Source organism: Callospermophilus lateralis, unplaced genomic scaffold (genome assembly GCF_048772815.1).
Source record: "Callospermophilus lateralis isolate mCalLat2 unplaced genomic scaffold, mCalLat2.hap1 Scaffold_138, whole genome shotgun sequence".
In the NCBI taxonomy this organism is placed as follows: Eukaryota; Metazoa; Chordata; class Mammalia; order Rodentia; family Sciuridae; genus Callospermophilus; species Callospermophilus lateralis.
In genome coordinates this window covers 782,941-803,516 of record NW_027512535.1, presented here as the reverse complement: position 1 = coordinate 803,516, position 20,576 = coordinate 782,941, and the positions used below count along the sequence as shown (strand labels likewise).

At 32.5% G+C, this 20,576-nt stretch overlaps 1 pseudogene across 1 annotated transcript; it reads left to right on the top strand.

Moving 5' to 3' along the window:
* Positions 1-12,366: 12,366 nt before the first annotated feature.
* Positions 12,367-19,613, top strand: LOC143386309 (pancreatic alpha-amylase-like; annotated as a pseudogene). Its single transcript, XR_013154897.1, has 11 exons — positions 12,367-12,571; positions 12,927-13,073; positions 13,889-14,086; positions 14,599-14,829; positions 15,674-15,797; positions 16,509-16,631; positions 16,728-16,827; position 17,472; positions 17,768-17,885; positions 17,985-18,110; positions 19,413-19,613. The product of XR_013154897.1 is annotated as a pancreatic alpha-amylase-like (transcript).
* Positions 19,614-20,576: the final 963 nt, after the last annotated feature.

The following is a 20,576-nucleotide window of genomic DNA, read 5'->3' as shown; positions in this document are numbered from 1 at the left end:
CTTTTATACATTTGGCAACTTGGGTTTTCACTTAAGATTCCTTGTTCCTTTTTCTGCCATTTTTTGTTTTTAGATTTGTCTTCTTCCTATTGAGAATTTGGAATTCTTGTATTCTTGTTATTTCTTGTTTTATATTGCAGATATATTCTTCACCTGTTCATCACTTGTTTTTGAATAATTTTTGTAGTGTAAATTTAAGTAATCTTGAATTTTGGTAATAAATAGGGAGTGCCAAAAGTATGCTGGCATTATTATTTGGTTTAACTATTAACATGCAAAAAGGTTTTATTACTCTTTAAATTGTTTATTGTTATACTATATGTCACTTGTATCATTCTTAAATCACATCAATAAAATAAAATTTTAATTAGATAAGTGGTTCTATGTGACCAAAAAGTACAAATTATGAAATTAAATTTAAAAATAAACAAGTAAGACAACAATACATTAATTTTATATTGAAGGTTTTTTATATAATTCTCAGAAATTTCACTGGTTACTTAAAAATGAAAGTCTGGAAAATACTGAAGTAATTATTCCAATAGTGTCTTTGATTGTTAACATTTTCTGATTCTATGATTTATTCTTCCCTTAAATTTTCATATCCCATGAAAAAAGAAATGTATAGAATATCTTATGAATTAAAAAGTTTACAGGAATCTAGTGGATGTATCAGTCAAAAGGCTATGTTGTAGTAAGAAAGACTCAAAATTTTTCAGTGGCTTCAAATACCAAGTTTGTTTTTCATTTTCATCTAAGATCAGCAAGGGAATTCTTATTAGTCCTTTGCAATGGCAATAAAATCTTTATTTTGACATATATTTTAACAATTTAGGAGGCCCCTAAGTAAACATTATTTTTTTTCTTGCATTTCATTGCAAAAGCAAATTACCTGGACTTCCTCAAATTCAAACAGGTGTATATTTCACCTGCAGGGAGACACACCAATTATTGTAAACTGTCTGTTTGTGTGAAGTTATAATTGAAAACTACCAGAAAGAAATAATTCCATTTGAGTTAACACTTGAAAAGCAAGAAATGTATGAAGAACCCTTACCACTTCCACAGTCTTCTAAAAATATTATTAACTAAACAGAACTTTATATATTCCAAAATACGTTCACTAACAATACTTTGTCTGATTTTCATAACAACCAAACAAGCAAGAGTATAGAAAGAGCTCACTGAAGAGTTACACTACTTTGTCTTGAATTTCAGTCCAATATTTTCTACAATTTGACAATGAACAAATCAAATGGCCTGCTTTTTTCAATGTCTCTGTTTTCTCATTTTAAAAATAGTGATAATCCCATTTGACAGTGTTATCCCATTCCTCAATATATGTCCAAAGGAGTCAATATTATCATATTACAGTGACACAGCCACATCAATGTTTATAGCAGCTCAATTCATGATGGCTAAGCTATGGAGACAAACTAGATGCCCTTCAACAGATGAATGGATAAAGAAAATGTGGCATATATACACAATGGAGTATGACTTAGTCATAAAGAGAATGACTTTATGTCATTTGCCAATAAATAGATGGAGCTAGAAACTATGATGCTAAGTGAAATAAGCCAATCCCCCAAAATAAAGGTTAAATGTTTTCCCTTATATATGGAAGCTAACCCACAATAAGGGGTTGGAGTAGAAGTTCAGTGAATGAAGGGAAATGAAGGGAAGAGAGGGTAATAGGAAAAGGAAAGGCAGTGGAGTGAATCTGACATAACTTTCCTTTACATATATGAATATACCACAGTGAATCTCACCATGATACATATTGACAAGAAATTAATTAAAAAATAATTATTGGTAAATGGCAGATCAATCAGTAGAGGCAGCAGGTGGGAAGAGGGAAAGGGAAAAAGAGCTACTGGAGTATGAATTAGAACAAGTTATATTCTGTAATTGTATAATTATGTTAAAATGTATTCTACTGGTTACTTAAAAATGTAACTAAAAAGAGCCAATATAAAACTTTATTAAAAATAGTGATAATCATAATTCAATCCTTCAGGGCTGGCTCGGGGTGTGGGGGTGGGTCAAAATGATAAAGCATAGAATTAGAAAGCAACACTCAATACATATTGTTAATATCCTTAGAGGATTCTGTTCTTTCATCATTTTGATTAAAATACTACCACCCTCATTTCCAAAGTGAAGATCGTATTGAAATCTGTAGATATCAATTGATTATCCAAGGTTCACATTATAGATAGCAGAACTTAGACTTAAAATGAGGTTTCTTTTGTAGTCACTTTGTTTACATTCTAGTCTCACTTATTTTATTTAGCTAATTTGACCCAATTAGATGATGATACAATCTTTATGATTAATTTAGCAAAGGTTTTTTCTATGTATATTAGTTTAAGTGATTCAGGGGAAAAAAAAGATTAGTTGAGAGTGCAAGAGGACATTGTAGAAAAAGAAATTGAAACAACTGTGTAGGTATGGTGTAATCAGAAAAGGTTGCAGAACAGCAAATTTAACAGAGGAAAGACAGTGGTTGGCTCAGGAAGCAAGGATGAGGCCAATGCGGTGTCATTATGGAGATTGGATTACTGCTTGTACAAATTAGATTTGAAGAATTGGAACAGGGCTGTAGGATTGCATTGAGAAAGGAAGAGGTTTTGTAAAATTTATAAAATTCTACATCCAGCATTTCATTCTTTTCTGCTGATCAGAAAAAAAAAAAGCAAAACTGAGATTTTTGTCATTTCACAATTGAAAAACACTGAACTGTGGATTTGGGATATTGCTGATTTTAAGTTGACCTGATAAGTGGGTTTTAATATTTTCTTGAGTTTAATATAAGTCCCCTCTCCCCTTCATCTACCCTTTTTGTCTTGAAATAGGTGGTTTCTGTCATATGGTTTGATATACAGTTCAGAGTTTCACAGTCTATTTTAGGTTTGCTCACAGCTCATGTTTCAGTGTCTAGCAGAATAAACTGTACTATTTATGTTGGAAATGTGACTGAGTGCTGGCTCAAAACATTTCTCTAATTTTAGAGATCTGGTAGGCAAATTTCATTATCTTTGCCTTCTTTATCTAACCTTCACGTGGGGCTTATCCTAAGCTTAGGTTTATTTTCTTTTTCCTCACTTCTGGTGGGGGCAACTGATGTGTGAAAGTTTCCTGTTTTGAGAAAATCTTACATAACACAATGTAAAATTCAAAGGAATTATGGCTTCTTTTCAATAAGAACAACTATCCACTTGATCAAGTTTTATAGTTAATAAAACTAACTAAAGCTTTAGTGTATTAAAAAAACTGGAAAAATAGAAAAAATCAAAGTTGCAATACTTGGAGGTAGATATATGTGATAACATACCTTGCATAGATGTGAAATTAAAAGTATGTCCTTTTTACAGCCTATAGAAGAATGAGAAATAAATGTCTATTGGTTATAAACTATAAAGTAAATAAAAATATTTCTATTGAATATTTTAATGATACTTCTATTAATTTTTTTTACTACAAAATACATAAATATGAGGTCTCTGGCTAATAACTGTAAATGACAAGAGTATGTAATTTGTCTCTTCAATTCTTTTGGATATTAAAAACTCCAGTAGCATTTAACACAGTTGTGAGACTACTTACAAGAGGTAGAAAGAATTTTGTGAATAATTGATATTTGTATAAATAGACAGGAAGTTATAGAAATGTACAGGTTTCTCGGGAGTTATTACTCTTTGTTTAACATTTTAATAGAACTCTACCAATTTATGTAATTCTGGCTTTGGCATGACTCAAGTAGGGTTTAAGCTAAATGGGTTAAGTGAAATCCCGAATTTTTGCTGGAGTCTTACCATTATATTGACATATATATAGCAGACATTAAATAAAATAACAATGTCTCATATAATATCTATTGGAAAAATATTTTAGAGAAAACTATGCACTGGATAATTTTCAGTTAGAATTTTCTTCATATCTGTGGATATGATTTTTTACAATTATTCATTTATATAATATTATTTTAATAGTACATATTTATTAGGTGTGGTACAATAATTTGACTCATGTATACAAGGTACAATGATCAAATCAGGGTAGTTAGCATTTCCAACTGTTGATGGGGTGTTATATTTCACAATAACCTAATAAATATGTTATGAATAACTAGAAGAGAAAACTTGAAAGTTTTAAACATAAAACAATGATAAGAAGATGGACACATTAAATATCCTGTTTTGATCAGTGCATATCATATATATATGAATCAAAAGTATCACAGTATATCCCATAAACATTGGGTATGTATATTGACTATAAATATCGACCTGAAAGATTGTTGATTTACTGTTAGGATATTATTAGATGCCCTGTTTTATGTATTTTATGTGTATGAATTCCTAGCCTTATTTCATATTTTTAAGGAATTTCCAAGTTATATCATTTGCTACCATGTATAGTAACAAGAGAGCTTTCGAATAGAGAGAAATTTCCTCTTTGTTGTGCAATGCAAAAAATAAACATACATGGTTAACAGAATTATTATTACTAACTTTGATAGGTTTTCTGAGGAAAATTCTTACAGGATAGCTATTCTAGGAAAATAGATAAAACAAATATTGCAAATCCATATTGATTTTGTTTTTTATTCCAAAGCTATCCAGGATTTGATTGCAGATTTAATTGCACAAGGTAGCAACATATTTATTTATACGAAGCCTTCTCCTGTGGGGTTTAGAGATCTTCAGATTGCTTGTTTGAGGGAAAAATTAAGATTAAGTGGGTCATAACTGCTTCCAGGTTGATGAAGGACCTGGAGCCCTCAAAAACAGGATAGCAATTCTCTTAAGATTGAATGTCCTCTGCAATGTCCAAGGAGGCTAAGTTCTGTTACTTTGGATACCAGTGGTCAGAAATGCTCATGTCTCAATATTTCTCCAGCACTGACTTACCCCAGGATGCTGTGGAATGCAGCACCTTCACTGGTCACCAATCCCCATTTTGGTTTCAAGGCTCCATTGAACTAGTGAGAGGGTTATCAGTGTTTTGCTCCTGGGGATGCTCTGGCTGCATGTTTGAATCTTTGCTTTGCGGTGGATCATTCATCCTTGGTTGTAGCCCTCACTGTTCATAGTCATTGGAGCCTTGGATAAGTTGTTACTATGTTCATGAAAGCTGTTGCCATGCTGTGGAAGCTCTGACATTTTTAATACCTTAAGAACCAATCGTATGCCTCTTTGCCTCTACTGTCATGCCATTCATTCACAATAAGGAAGAAATAAGAGATCAGTCCATTTGTGGACAAACTTTCTCCCAATCACATGGTTATTTTAGTATTTAATTGTTGAGAGAAATTCGAGAGGAAATGTATTCAAGTAATAAGTCTGAGTGTTATATTATGATGAGATAATGGGGTTGTCTCCCAATTCACAAGGCTCACAGTATTACATATTTAAAGTTATGCACTTTTGCCTTTTGATTTATCAATATTTTAAAGATAATTTAGCTTTGACATTTCATCAAATTTGCTCTCCATTGATTCTGTTATTAGTGTCCTGCTGTGTTTGGGGCACTTTCCTCCCTTGTTTTTTCATGTTGTCTATGTGTCTTCCTTTCTTGCAGTGTGAATCTGAGATATTACAGTTTGTTCCCTATATTCTTGTAGTACCTATGCAGATTGTCTATACCTCACCATAATGTTGGGCTTCCAGACCCTGCTGGTGTCCCTCATTGAGTGCTACTGCTTCCTGGGTCTGAGTCCTGCTTCAGTGGATCTGGGTTGCTGGGCTTGACATCCCCTGGTAGTTTGCTCGTCAAAATGGGCAGTCCTATGCCAAAGGCTAGGCTCTAGTGGTATCTGCCCCACAGGGAAAGGGTGGACCAGGCCTTCTGTGCACCTGGGCCCCTCAGAGGTCCATGTGGGTGGATTTGGGCCACTGGGCTTGACCTCCCACAGTAGTCTGCTGGTTACAAGGGATGGTTCTGCGCCAAAGGCTAGTTTCTGGCTGTGTCTGCCCTGCTGGGAAAGGGGTGGGCCAGGCCTACTGTGCACCTGGGCCCTGCAGAGGCCTGTGTAGGAAGATCTGGGCCTCTGGGCTTGACCTCCCCCAGTAGTCTGCTGTGAATATACTGTGTATACAAAGAGATATATGAAAAATTGTACTCTATATGTACAATAAGAATTGTAATGCATTTCGCTGTCATATAAAATAAAAAATATTTAATGAAGGAAAGATATAGAAAGAAAGAGCTGTGTGAAGGGGAAAAAGAGGAAATATAGAAAGGAAAGAAGAAAGGAAAAAGAAAAAAATTCAAAAAAATTAGAGATGGAAAATAATAAAAAGATGTCTTCTCATTCCCATATCTTATTCTTGGAGATACAGAAGTATTTCTGATAAGTAGAAAGAATTATTAGAAGTTGAAAAGTGTGGAAAGGAAAGAGAATGCCAAGTGATGAAAGAATGAAAGGTGAAAAGACAAATGAGTTTGTAACAATTTCAGTAGGACCAAGACTAAAAATAACAATGCTGTAATAACAATATCATAGCAAACAAGCTTACTGAGATTTGATCATGTTCATACACTAGGATAACAGCTTTACTTGCATTAACTTGTTTAATCATGATAATTTTATGACATAAGCATTACTTTATCTAGTTCATAGATAAGTTAAATATACAAAGGCCAATTTCCAGGGTTACACAAATGATAAATGGAAAGGTCAAGATTTAAAACTAGCTTGTCTTAATCTTTAGGTCATGTTCTGAACCATTACATTTTAGCATTTGTAACCTTGAATCAAGTGTGAAGTTAAAATTATTTCTCTCTCAACTCTTTAGAGCATCAGCTCTATATTATCACCAACTATATAATCCGTCTTCTCTTCTAATCTGATTCTAATTCTCAAGCACATCTAGTTAGTGTTTCGTAATCCTTGCAAATTTTCCTTTTTTGTTTGTTTTTGAAAAACTTTCTCTGGTAATGAAAGAGCTCTTTATTCTCTCTTTCCTATACCCTCTACCCCATCTTTTATATCAATTGATGGTATCTGTATTTTCAATATCTCTCTTGGTACATTGTCAGCTATCAAGGATCCAGTTTTCCAGACCAATAATTCAGACAGCATTAGCCTGGACATTGTTTGGGAATAACATCTCTTCTGCTCAGAATCTCTGGTAAATCAGTAAATATATTGTGTGCCATTCCTCAAAATACCATTGCTTTATTGGAAACTTCCAAATTTCTCTGGTATTTTGCTTCTCACACCTATCTTTTAACTTGTTTTTGTATTCCCATGTAGGTTTAAAAGTAGAAGCTCAAACTCAGGATTTAGTGTTCCTGTAACCAATCTATCTTTAAATAGCACTGAAAGTGACGTGGGCATTGCCATTTTCCACTCGCCCAACCTTTAAATAACAAAGTCCCATTTAACTCCATTTTTTTCTCCACTGATGTCTATTGAGCTACCATTTCAATCTTCACCAGATTTATTGCATCTCTCTTCTCTGTATAAATTAATTATTACTTAATAACAATATCTCATGTCTTATAATTGTATGGGTGGAACAGATGGCCCTTCTGCTGGTTCAGCTGTGGAGCATTATTCATCTACTGTTAGCTAGTGGGTCAAAAACTCAGATGACTGAAATGGCTAAGGACAACCAGACATCTTTACCTATCCATTCATTCCAACTCTGCACACAGCACAATAGACTCTGATTTTGATAAGATTAAGCCTCATGCAAGTGTAATAAAATTTTTGTGTGTTCCATGTTGACTGACATTTCACTCTATAAGGCAAATCAAACATTGTGTAAATCAGTCCCATAGACTGTATAGGAAGAGAGTCCACATAGGTATGGCCACTGGAAAATGTTATTCATAGGGTAGCCCTTATTGCAATAATCTGCAGTACTCTCCTAATTCTCATTCTTATTGCTATAATCCTAGTTCAGATTATCATGATTGCCTGTTTAATAATCTGCAGGACTTCTATTGTTTCTTCCCAGCTACTTGTGCCTTCTAATGCATCTGTTATACTTAAAAAGTTCTAATCAGGTTCCTTTCCTGTCTAAAGCAAACAATCAATATCTTGGTATAGGCTTCCAAGAAAAGTGTTTCTTTCTTCTGACTTTGAGCATTCTCAATACATCTTTATCACCTTGATGTCCATGGTTCTCTTATACCTGAATTTACGATTTTAAAGCATTTGTTTCCTCCTTGCCCTTACTCACATTTGATAATTCTATTTTTCTTACTAAAATGGAATTTTACCTGATCTTTTTTCATTAAAATCAAACTCATTCTTCGAATCAATTTCATCTTCCCCTATTCATGTCAGAAATTGCTTTTTGTGTCAATAAAATCTTTTTTTTTTGTATTTTTTAAAAATTCTTTTTTTTATATGTTGCTTTTTCTTGCTTTTTTTTTTGTTGTTGGTTGTTCAAAACATTACATAGTTCTTGATATATCATATTTCACACTTTGATTCAAGTGGGTTATGAACTCCCATTTTTACCCCGTATACAAATTGCAGAATCACATCAGTTACACTTCCATTGATTTATATATTGCCATACTAGGGTCTGTTGTATTCTGCTGCCTTTCCTATCCTTTACTATCCCCCTCCCCTCCCCTCCCCTCCCCTCTTCTCTCTCTACCCCCTCTACTGCAGTTCATATCTCCACCTTGTATTATTTTTCGCTTTCCCCTCGCTACCTCTTGTATGTAATTTTGTATAACCCTGAGGGTCTCCTTCCATTTCCATGCAATTTCCCTTCTCCCTCCCTTACCCTTCCACCTCTCATCCCTGTTTAATATTAATCTTCTTCTCATGCTCTTCGTCCCTACTCTGTTCTTAGTTACTCTCCTTATATCAAAGAAGACATTTGGCGTTTGTTTTTTAGGGATTGGCTGGCTTCGCTTAGCATAATCTGCTCTAATGCCATCCATTTCCCTCCAAATTCTATGATTTTGTCATTTCTTAATGCAGAGTAATACTCCATTGTGTATAAATACCACATTTTTTTATCCATTCGTCTATTGAAGGGCATCTAGGTTGGTTCCACAGTCTTGCTATTGTGAATTGTGCTGCTATGAACATCGATGTAGCAGTGTCCCTGTAGCATGCTCTATTTAGGTCTTTAGGGAATAGACCGAGAAGGGGAATAGCTGGGTCAAATGGTGGTTCCATTCCCAGCTTTCCAAGAAATCTCCATACTGCTTTCCAGATTGGCTGCACCAATTTGCAGTCCCACCAACAATGAACAAGTGTACCCTTTTCCCCACATCCTTGACAGCACTTGTTGTTGTTTGACTTCATAATGGCTGCCAATCTTACTGGAGTGAGATGGTATCTTAGGTTGGTTTTTATTTGCATTTCTCTGACTGCTAGGGATGGTGAGCATTTTTTCATGTACTTGTTGATTGATTGTATGTCCTCCTCTGAGAAGTGTCTGTTCAGAAGGAAAAAAACATGCATCACTTGGAGAATGAACAATTGGTTACTAAATGATCAATGGGTTATAGAAGACATCAAGGAGGAAATTAAAAAATTCTTAGAGATAAATGAAAGCACAGACACAACATATCGGAATCTTTGGGACACATTAAAAGCAGTTCTAAGAGGAAAATTCATTGCTTGGAGTTCATTCCTTAAAAAAAGAAAAAAACCAACAAATAAATGATCTCGTACTCCATCTCAAAATCCTAGAAAAAGAAGAGCAAAACAACAGCAAAAGAAGTAGAAGGCAAGAAATAAAATCTTAACACACTTTACTCATGACTCTCTTACCACAGTGATCTCACCCTTCACTTTACTATGGTTGGCTTTTGTGTGTGGCTGTATCCCTCCTCATACTTAACCTATAAAATAATTCTACTAGGATCTGACATATCATATATGTAATTTAACATTTTTAATGACCAATTGTAAAGAAGCAAAAAGTGAACTGAAGTTATTTATGTTAATAATAGATTTTATTTATCTTAATTTCTCTCAGAATATTAATTCATCAAGTAAAAACAATTATTAATTTTCATGTTCTGGTTTTATATTAACTCTGAAATACAAAGTATATTTTATACTTAGAGCATATCTCTGTTCAAATTAGCAACATCTCAACTGCTCCATAGATAATTCTTGCTCGTGGCTTCTATAGGGACATTCCAAATTTAGAAATATGGAAGAAATGTTGATGTAACACAGAAAATGTCACTTCATAGTCAGACCTTTTATATTCTGCCCTGTCACTTACTGCAGAAGTTTGGGCAAATTGCTCAGTCTCTCTGGGCCTTAGTTTCTTCATGTATATGAAATTTTTGAAAAGACAAGGGTTGAAGTATTACACAATTTCTGACATAGTATTCATTTATTTATAAAATGAAGACATAACACACAGTAACCTCATTGTTTTGCAAGATATGGAACTTAGAGTATATGTTAGATAGCCATTTATTGAGCACATTAGACATACTAATCATTTGCTAGGTTCTAGGAATATTACATATGATGTCTGCCTTTTAAAAGCTTAGTCCAGAATGGTGAACATGTAAATATTTAATTATTTATAACACATTTACAATATAAATGATATGTATAATAATTTGAAAAGCTGTTACACAGCAGAGGAGTTATAAACTATGCCTAGGAATATGAGTGTAGGCTTTATGAAGATGTTGCTTCAACTCAGTATTTGCCAGGTACACAACAATGGTAGAAGAGGATCATAGGAAGAATACCAGGAGATATGAACTTACATGTAATTTAATTGTCCACTTGGTTGGTCCCAGGAAGGACCAAAGGAGAGTGCTGTGAATACTAGAGAAATAATTAGGTAATAATTGGAATAATAAGTCTTTCCCAGAGATAGTACTTCCTCATTTTCCCTCATCTTGATAAATGATATCATTGCCAAATATCTATATCTTTAGTGTCTGCATTTCATAATTCTTTAGATTGAATATATTCACAAACATCCTATCTATGCCCTAGTCAAAGTCACCCATTTCTTTCCTGGACTACTATAAAAAGCTTCTAACTTATCTTCCTTTTTTTCATTCTTATACTCCAGTTTCCCATTTCCTGCAAGAGGCAATGATGATTTCCTTTTAAAGTACAGCATGCTCTTTCAGCTCTCCTTACAGCATCACTAGCTCTCTTTCTTGATTCATTCTAAGATCTGACCTACTTATCTATTTTCAATTCATTTGCTTTTCCATTTCTCACACATGCTTTAGCCTTGCTAACTTAAAAAAAAAAAAAGTTTCTCGAGTATTCCAAGCTTTTTTTGTCCATCAGTTTTTGCTTTCTCCTCTATCTAGATTGTTCTTTTTCTTGTCTTCAAATGACTACTTATATTTAATTCTTTAATTCACAGCTAAAATCATTCCCTAAGTAATGTTTCACTGACCATCCAGTCTGAAATACTCTGATAGTGATGTTACTCTCTATTTTATTATGCTGTTACTTCATAGTAGTTTTTATTGAAATCTGAAATTATTTATCATCACTGTTATTGTCATTACTGATATTATATTTACTTGCATATTTTGTTTTTCTTCCACTAGAATGTAAGCTCTCTTGGAATAGAAAAATGACTGTCTTGCTCATCATTATATCCCTTATATCATCCTTAATACTCTGCAAAGGAGAACACTCAATCCTTGTTGAAAGGATGAATAATATTTTCCCAAATATACTATTAATTAAGGAGGAAAAGGGTGTGCATTCTTTGATTTAGTGTTTTATTAGACATAAAAGATATTTGGCTGTGGGGATAAAATCATAACCACCACAAATTCTGCTATTCCAGCATAAATCCTACTATTACAGCACAAAATATACTACTCTAGCCATGTTATTAAGCACTTGAATTGATGAGTGGGGGCATCCTAATTCTCTAATTCATGGGCATTTAAATTTCAAGTAGTTTTTAAAAATTTAATGCAGAAATGTAAATGACTAAAAATTGGTGTGGGGGAAGGAGGACAAGAAAATTAATGTATTGTTTCTTTTTGGAAATTGAAATATTACAAATATTGCAGATAAATAGTTCAAACAACATTTTGAGTATAAGTTGAGTTGTGTCTAATTGTAACTTTCTATTAGTGAAGCACATCAGACATAAGATCTACTTCTAGCTAAATAATACATGAATGAGGACTGTTTACATATGTCACATGCCAGATATTTGAAAAGACTAATATTCCTTTAATAAGAACAACATTAAGTTCTAAAAGGTCATTTAAGATTATTTTCTTGGGAGATTTTATGAATGTTCTTCACCTGTTGAGTTAACATTATTATCGATAATCTTTTTCACATTCCAGTGTTTGTACTCTAAATATTTATTCATGTTAAGGTTTACTTTGTCAAATGTGCTCTTTTTACAGGAATATAAATAGTTGCTAGAAAGAACAGTGGCAGCTTCAGAGCAAAATGAAGTTCTTTTTGCTGCTTTCAGCCCTTGGGCTCTGTTGGGCTCAGTATTCCCCAAACACTCAACAGGGAAGGACTTCTATGGTCCACTTGTTTGAGTGGCGCTGGGTTGATATTGCTCAGGAATGTGAGCGATACTTAGCTCCCAATGGATTTGGAGGAGTTCAGGTAAAGATTGTTCATATCATAAATTGCAACATTTACTTGAGTTTATGATAAATGATATAGTAAAATGGCAATCCGTTTCTGTGAATCTGAGATAATATTTTACTTCACATATAAGTCCTCTGAAACAGTTTTCTGAGGAAGAAAAAATTTAGTATTGGTGGCAACTTTATATTTTGCTTCAGGATAATAGCAAGACATATTTAATGGCATGTTAATATTTTAGAGTGATTATAAGGTACTGTAGCTGCATGTACAAAGATTCAGCAATAATTTTCGGTTATTAATTTGTTTTAGAGGTTTTAATGATATAAAATAATCTATAATTTGATACTTATTAAGATTGCTTTCTTTGTAGATCTCACCACCCAATGAAAATATTGTTGTTAACAACCCTTCAAGACCTTGGTGGGAAAGATACCAGCCAATTAGTTATAAAATATGCACAAGATCTGGAAATGAAAATGAGTTCAGAGACATGGTGACTAGGTGTAACAATGTTGGTGTAAGTGAATTTAAGTTTCCTTTAAAATATTATATAGGAAGATAATTTCTTCTTTTTCTTTCTCTTCTTGAGCAGACAGTTTCTGGGACTTGATTTTTTAAAATTTTATTTCATACTTGAGGTGTAACTCAAAGGAACTATTGCTTTATGTTCAACCTTTATAAATCCTTAATTATGTGCCATTTATATACTAAAGAAAAGACCATTTAGTTCAAAGAAGAGTTTATTTGTAAAGCAAGGCATCAACTTTAAACCTTTATAACTAAATACATTTCTTATTATGTATTAGAAATTCCAATTACAATAATTGCTATAATTTTTATGTGATTTATCTATAAGTAAATTCCTGAGTACTCTTCTCCATCATTTTTTTAATAAAAAATAACCATTTTCTCTTTAGAGTGAGGAGTGTAATGATAGGCAATTTCTATCTTCCTTTCTTCAGATCCTAAGCAGAGAGTAAAGGCTAATTGTTTCTTTTTCCTTGTGATCCACTGAAATTTCAAAAATTAATAATTTCTTCTGTCTCAACTGGTTGTTACCTCCTCAAAAATGACTTTCTTAATAATTATCATAGTTTCTGCTTTTCTCAATTCATCATTTATGTAAATATATGACCAGACAACTAGAATAGATATCACTCTTCATTTCACATTAGTTTCCTTTCATGCTTCACTTTTTAGTCTTATTGGAAAATGAAGTTATACAATAATAAAGAAATATTTTAGATTTTAATGAATACTCTGTAAAGTTCAATCAATAATGTGTCAGATTTTTACCTAAAATCAAATTGAAACAAACCCTTTGCTTTTCAGGTCAGAATTTATGTGGATGCTGTAATTAATCATATGTGTGGTGAAGGGGGAGGTGCAGGAACAAGCAGTACTTGTGGAAGCTATTTCAATGCTGGAAATAGGGAGTTTCCAGCAGTCCCATACTCTGGTTGGGATTTTAATGATGGTAAATGTAAAACCTCAAGTGGCGGCATTGAAAGCTATAATGATGCTTATCAGGTAATTTTCTTTTGAAAATAATGATCTGAATAAAGAACTACCTATGCCTTTAATTATGCACATGTAACTTACTTAAACACTAATTTTAAACACTAGTTTAGATTCCTAGGTAAAATAAGTAACCATGACTGCATAAAAATTAAAAAAACTCAATAATCCAAAGCATTCTGCAGTCATGATACTAGGTATAGAACTCAGTGATAAAATACTTGCCTGGCATGTGTAAGGCACTGGGTTCACTCCTCAATCCCGGAAGGATAAATAGATAAATAGATTCCTCCAGTCAGCTAAAAAGCTCATCTACTCATCAACTCATTTTCTAACTTCTCCATTTTTATGCTAGAAAATATTTCAAAGTGCATCCACAGAATAATGCCAATATTCCCAATGCCCAATTTAAAAAATGAATTTTGGAAATATATGTTGATGAATAAATGAATGAATAAATAATCAAATGGATTCTCAGGTGAAAGATGATATTTTAAAAAAACATAAAATTTTTACCTCAACAGGTCAGAGATTGTCGTCTGGTTGGTCTTCTTGATCTTGCCCTGGAGAAAGATTATGTGCGCACCCAAATTGCCAATTATATGAACAATCTCATTGATATTGGTGTAGCAGGGTTCAGACTGGATGCTTCTAAACATATGTGGCCTGGAGACATAAAGGCAGTTTTGGATAAACTCCATAATCTAAACACAAAATGGTTCCCTGGAGGAAGCAGGCCTTTCATTTTCCAGGAGGTACATTCATCTATATATGTGCATAAAACTATATCATCTCATTCACTAGAAAATAAATGGCAGATTTAATTCAATAAGAAATTTCTGTAGGTTAATGGCTGAGTCATTAATATACTGTAGTATTCTTAAAATTTTTATTCAGAAATAATACATTTAATTCTAGAGGTAGAGGATGCTATCATTTATAAAGTACCTACAATATGGCCATAACTATGGAATAAGTATGCATTTTCTCAATTCATTAATTTGAAACATTAATTCAAAGTATGTTATTTGGAATTACAGGAAATTTATTTAGGCTACAAATTCCTGATATTTATTACATTCCAGAGACCATTGTACAAGACCAAAAATAATGTAGTTGTTGTTTAAGCCATTCTGAGTTTGGGTCTTCACTATACCACTATTGGCTGTCTAAGTTTTTAATCAAACTGATTTTCCTTTCTGTGAAAAAAAATTTTTATGTAAAGAAAAGGACTAATGATAAAGTTTATGTTTTTGTTCTCTTTGGAAAAGTAATTAGTAGTTAATGAATTAGTAATTACCAAGCATTGATAAATTTCGATATGAGAGTAAGTTCTATGATAGTGTGAGCTATTGTTTTTATAATTTATGTGCAACACTAAATGAGATCAAGATTTTCACAGGTTACCTTGTCAAGAGATTTCTTTCAATGTTGTGACATATATTTTATCAAAACAAAATAAGAATCTCAGTGTGATGAAAGCAGTTTTAAGCATTTCAAATAACAAATGTTTTAAGGCTATTTGATATTAATTGTTTCATTAAAATACTTTAAAAGTTTTCTACATTAAATTTATATTTTCCACTGTATTTCAACCAGGTGATTGATCTGGGTGGTGAGGCAATTAAAAGTAGTGAGTACTTTGGAAATGGCCGTGTGACAGAATTCAAGTATGGTGCAAAACTGGGCACAGGTGGAATGGAGAGAAGATGGCTTACTTAAAGTAAATATAATTTGTCATTTATAGTATTTTACAGATCTATTAGACATACTACTCCAGTATGAGTTATTTTCTTAGAACCTTCTTAGATAATCAAGAAGTAGATTATTAATAAATGTTATTCTTCCTCAAACCACAATTAATCATCTTTTTAATTTAGAATATCAGTCACAAGGAAGTATTCTGGAAACCAAAACATCACCTAAATATTTTCACCTATCTTTTATTTGAGTACACTATATTTGAGTTATATTTCTTGTTAAAGCCAGGTTATTTTTAAGAGGATGCTACCATTTATAAAGTGACTACAATTTGGCCATAACTATGGAATAAGTATGCATTTTCTCAACTCATTAATTTGAAATATTAAGGTGTTCATGCTACAAGAATAAAGTGTTGAAGCCTCATTTTAACCAAGTTTGTCTTTCTGTATAATATGATATGAATATTACCCTTTCAGAAATCCACATAACATGCATATATTGAAACCTTTAAAAGAAACTTTTGTATGACAAAAATCTTACTTATGAAAGGATACAAGGAATCCTACATATATACAAACACATAATGAATTTATAGATTTGTTAACTAAAAAACACTAAATTCTATGGAATAATTAGAGAGTTTATCTAATTATGCTATATAAAAAGAGATGCAGATTTAGGTTACCCTAAACCTATTGTAAAAGAATGAAAATATTTATTTTTTTAATAGGAACTGGGGAGAAGGTTGGGGTTTCATGCCCTCAGACAGAGCTCTAGTCTTTGTGGATAACCATGATAACCAACGAGGACATGGAGCTGGAGGATCATCCATTCTTACATTCTGGGATGCAAGGTAGGAGAAAAACCTCTCTACATGTCTTTAACTCACCTTTTAATGAGAGTAATAATATTCTATTCCTCTATTGTAATATATTTTTATAACTTTCAGGCTGTATAAAATGGCAGTTGGATTTATGCTTGCTCATCCTTATGGATTTACACGAGTAATGTCAAGCTACCGTTGGCAAAGAAACTTTGTGAATGGACAAGTAAGTTTTGAATTTGTTTAAAATATCTTTTTCTTAAGAAAGAAGTAGATAATTTTGTTTTAATTTCTCATGAGGTTGTTGCATTCAATATTTATTCATCAAGTATTTATTTAAATGGAAACAATGCTGATCTCTGATTTTTGTAATGGAAAGGATATTAAATACATAAAATTTATGCTCTCTTTTTTCAAAGAGTATGAAAACTGTTCAGTAATAGGACAGATATCCACACACTAAGAAAAGAAACTTATAAAAAAGAAGAAATTACAAGGTATAAAATATATACTTATCAAAAGTACCCAATTTCATTGAGTTGGTATGAAGATTACACATGCTAAAACTTATCAAGAACTTAAATCAGTTCCTGCATTTGTTATAAGAAATATGAATATTGTGAAAATATTTTTTAAAAATTTTTATGGAATGAAAAGAAATGGTTCAGCTGAGCTGAAGTTAAATGAGGAAAATATCTTAAAAGATGAATGAAATATGATATTCATTAAATAATAAAAAAATTAAAGACCACTTCAGGATAAGTAAGAATGAGAAAAAAATCGGGGATATAGTAAAAGCATTAATACAAATATCAATTTCAAAACTGAACTGAGAAATAAATTATGAAGATGCTTTAAAAGTTAAGTGAGGGTTTTCTTTTTAAACTGAAGATTTCAGAAGTAGCATCATTACAGAGACTTTATGTCTAAAATAAATCCCTTTCCTATAATTCGGACAGATACCTAGAGAACCCAGAATTTACAGAGACAATTAAAACTCAGTAAAGGTCTATAAAAATACTGTACATGATATATTCTAAATGAAGACACTGCAGAGACAAGTAGCAGGACCAATTAATTGAGAGGTGTAATGAAGGAAGAAAAAGTTGTGTCTGTGTGTGTGTGTGTGTGTGTGTGTTAAAAATCTGCTTTTGTTTAAATTAAAGATGTTAATGATTGGATTGGACCACCAAATAATAATGGAGTGATCAAAGAAGTAACTATTAATCCAGACACTACTTGTGGCAATGACTGGGTCTGTGAACATCGATGGCGCCAAATAAGGTAAGAGTAATACATATCCTCTAACACTTTCCTTAACATTTTACTTTAAAATGTTTGAGTTTAAGAATGTCAACAATTTGTATGATCCTGTGCTTTTAGAAACATGGTTATTTTCCGAAATGTGGTTGATGGCCAGCCTTTTCAAAACTGGTGGGATAATGGTAGCAACCAAGTGGCTTTTGGAAGAGGAAACAAAGGATTCATTGTCTTTAATAATGATGACTGGTAAGTGGATATCAATTTTAAATAATTTTTACACTGTTATGTTCTAGTTTTATTCTATTCCTGTTCATTTACTTTTTTTCATATCTTGAAAAGCCTTTAAGTCAGGGAATTAAGAAAATAAGAAATCAGAAAAGTAAAGAAGAAAAATGATGATAGCATTTATTCCCCCCGCCCATTTTTATAAGGGTCTTTGTTTTAACTGGAGCTTTCTTATGCATCCATGCAATACTGTGTACTAAATATTATGCATATTATGCTAATATTACATGAGCCACTAAATATACCAACAGTTAATATAAGGATGGCAAAAATCTCTAAAAGAACATGGCTTTCAGTCTCAATCTTAGTATTGGAATATCTTTTTTAGCTCTGTATCTCAACTACTCCACTATCTGCTCCTTTGCTATATATTCTTCACTTCCTACCTCTCAGGGACAAGTACTACTTTAAAGTGTATGTGTTAGAAATGTATCTTATGGCCAATGATATTCCCACTAGATTTTTTTTAGTTTTACTTCTAAAGCTTCTCATTGCTGGCCTTTCTTTAGTAATACTGATAGCCTATTCTTATAGTCTAATGAGTCTTTCATATGGAGAACTACAGCCAGAAGAACTCTGCCAGCTGTGGAATGTCTCAGTCCCACCCCAACTTCTGCTCATGTTTAGCTCAGGTTAGGCTAAAATTACATTTAATTGGTCAAAAATAAATAAATAAGTAATGTGTCTTTCATATTCTTCCAAAAGAGCCTATGGCTAATTCTTTAATTTCTGTGTTCTCTGCATAGAAGAACTGAAATAAATTTATACAAGATAGTTTTCTCTTCCAAGATATATACTTCTTCATAAAAATGCTAGAATACTTTTACTTCTAATTCTAATGATTTTTGGTCTCTTGAAAAAATATTTTTTGAAGAAAAATTCCAATTTTAATTCTTTAAAGCAATAAGTATTTTTATAAATTCACAAAAAGCAAATAGAAAATATTTATGTTTACCACAGGCAGTACTTTTATCTAAAGGTAGCAATTCCTGTAGATCTTCACTGCTATTCTTCAACTTTTATGGTCTGGTAATAGTCACCACTGACTAGGAATAGGTAGGTATTCTGTATGATTACATTGTGCTGAGAGTGCTGTTCACATCCACTGGAAATGTCTCTGTGTTTCCATTTCCTCTTATTGAGACCTTGACTGCTTAAAATTTTATGGCACAAAACTAAGCTGTTTACTTACTTTAGAAAGAATCTGAATTATTATATTTGACAGTAATGAATTTAAGTTAAATATCAAATTTTGTTTTATAGGTCATTGTCAACAACTTTGCAAACTGGTCTTCCTGGTGGCACATATTGTGATGTCATTTCTGGAGATAAAATTAATGGAAATTGCACAGGAATTAAAGTCTATGTTTCCAGTGATGGCAAGGCTCAGATTTCTATTAGTAACTCTGCTGAAGACCCATTCATTGCAATTCATGCTGATTCAAAGTTGTAAAATTTAAATTAAATGCATATACACAGCATTATCAAGTGTCTTTTTATTGTAAATACATTAGTTTCCATAATCCTTTAAATTTTATTATAAGATGTATATCATCAACTTGAAAAGGTCAAGCATTAAAAAATCACATTACTTATATGTGTAATTATAAGAAAACAACAGGTGAGGTGTTATTGTTTTAGAAGACACACTTTAACCTGCCTATCAAGGGAATTTCTAAGAACTCAGAAAGGCATTTTGACAAATACATTTATTGTCATGACACCATTTTTCCACTATGTATCTCTTATTTCTGAGATATAGTCTGAATGTCTGTCTACGATTTAGAGATATAGTCTGAAATTCTGTCTGTAATTCTCTCACAGAATCTTTCTGTCAATTAGAAAGAGCTGGTTTAATTGTGATTCACATACTGAGATAGCTCAATCGGATGGTTTTCACAATACAGAAATGCTTTTATAATTTACAGTTAAAAATAGAAGAGACTGGGGCTGCAGTTGTGGATCAGTGGTAGAACACTTGCCTAGCATGTGTGAGGCACTGGGTTCATTTCTCAGCATCACATATAAATAAATGAATAAAATAAAGGTCCCCCAACATCTAAAAAAATAGTTAAAAAAATAGAAGGGACTTCAATTACATAGTCTATAATTTTTAATATTATTGAGCCTACAGGAATATTCTACTCCTTTCCCTATAAACTTGTCTCTCATTTTCTTTTTTTAATTGTTTTTTTAACTATAGTTGAACACAATGCCTTTTTATTTTACTTATATATTTTCATGTGGTGCTAAGGATCGAACCCATCACCTCGCACATGCTAGGCGTGCTCTCTACCACTGAACCACAACCCCTGTCTGCCCTCCTCTCATTTTATTTCAGTGGTTTTGACTTACTGTCACATGGCTTTTCATTCTAGCTCCAACCTCTAATATGGATATTCAGTTAAGGCTTTCATTTCACTGTAT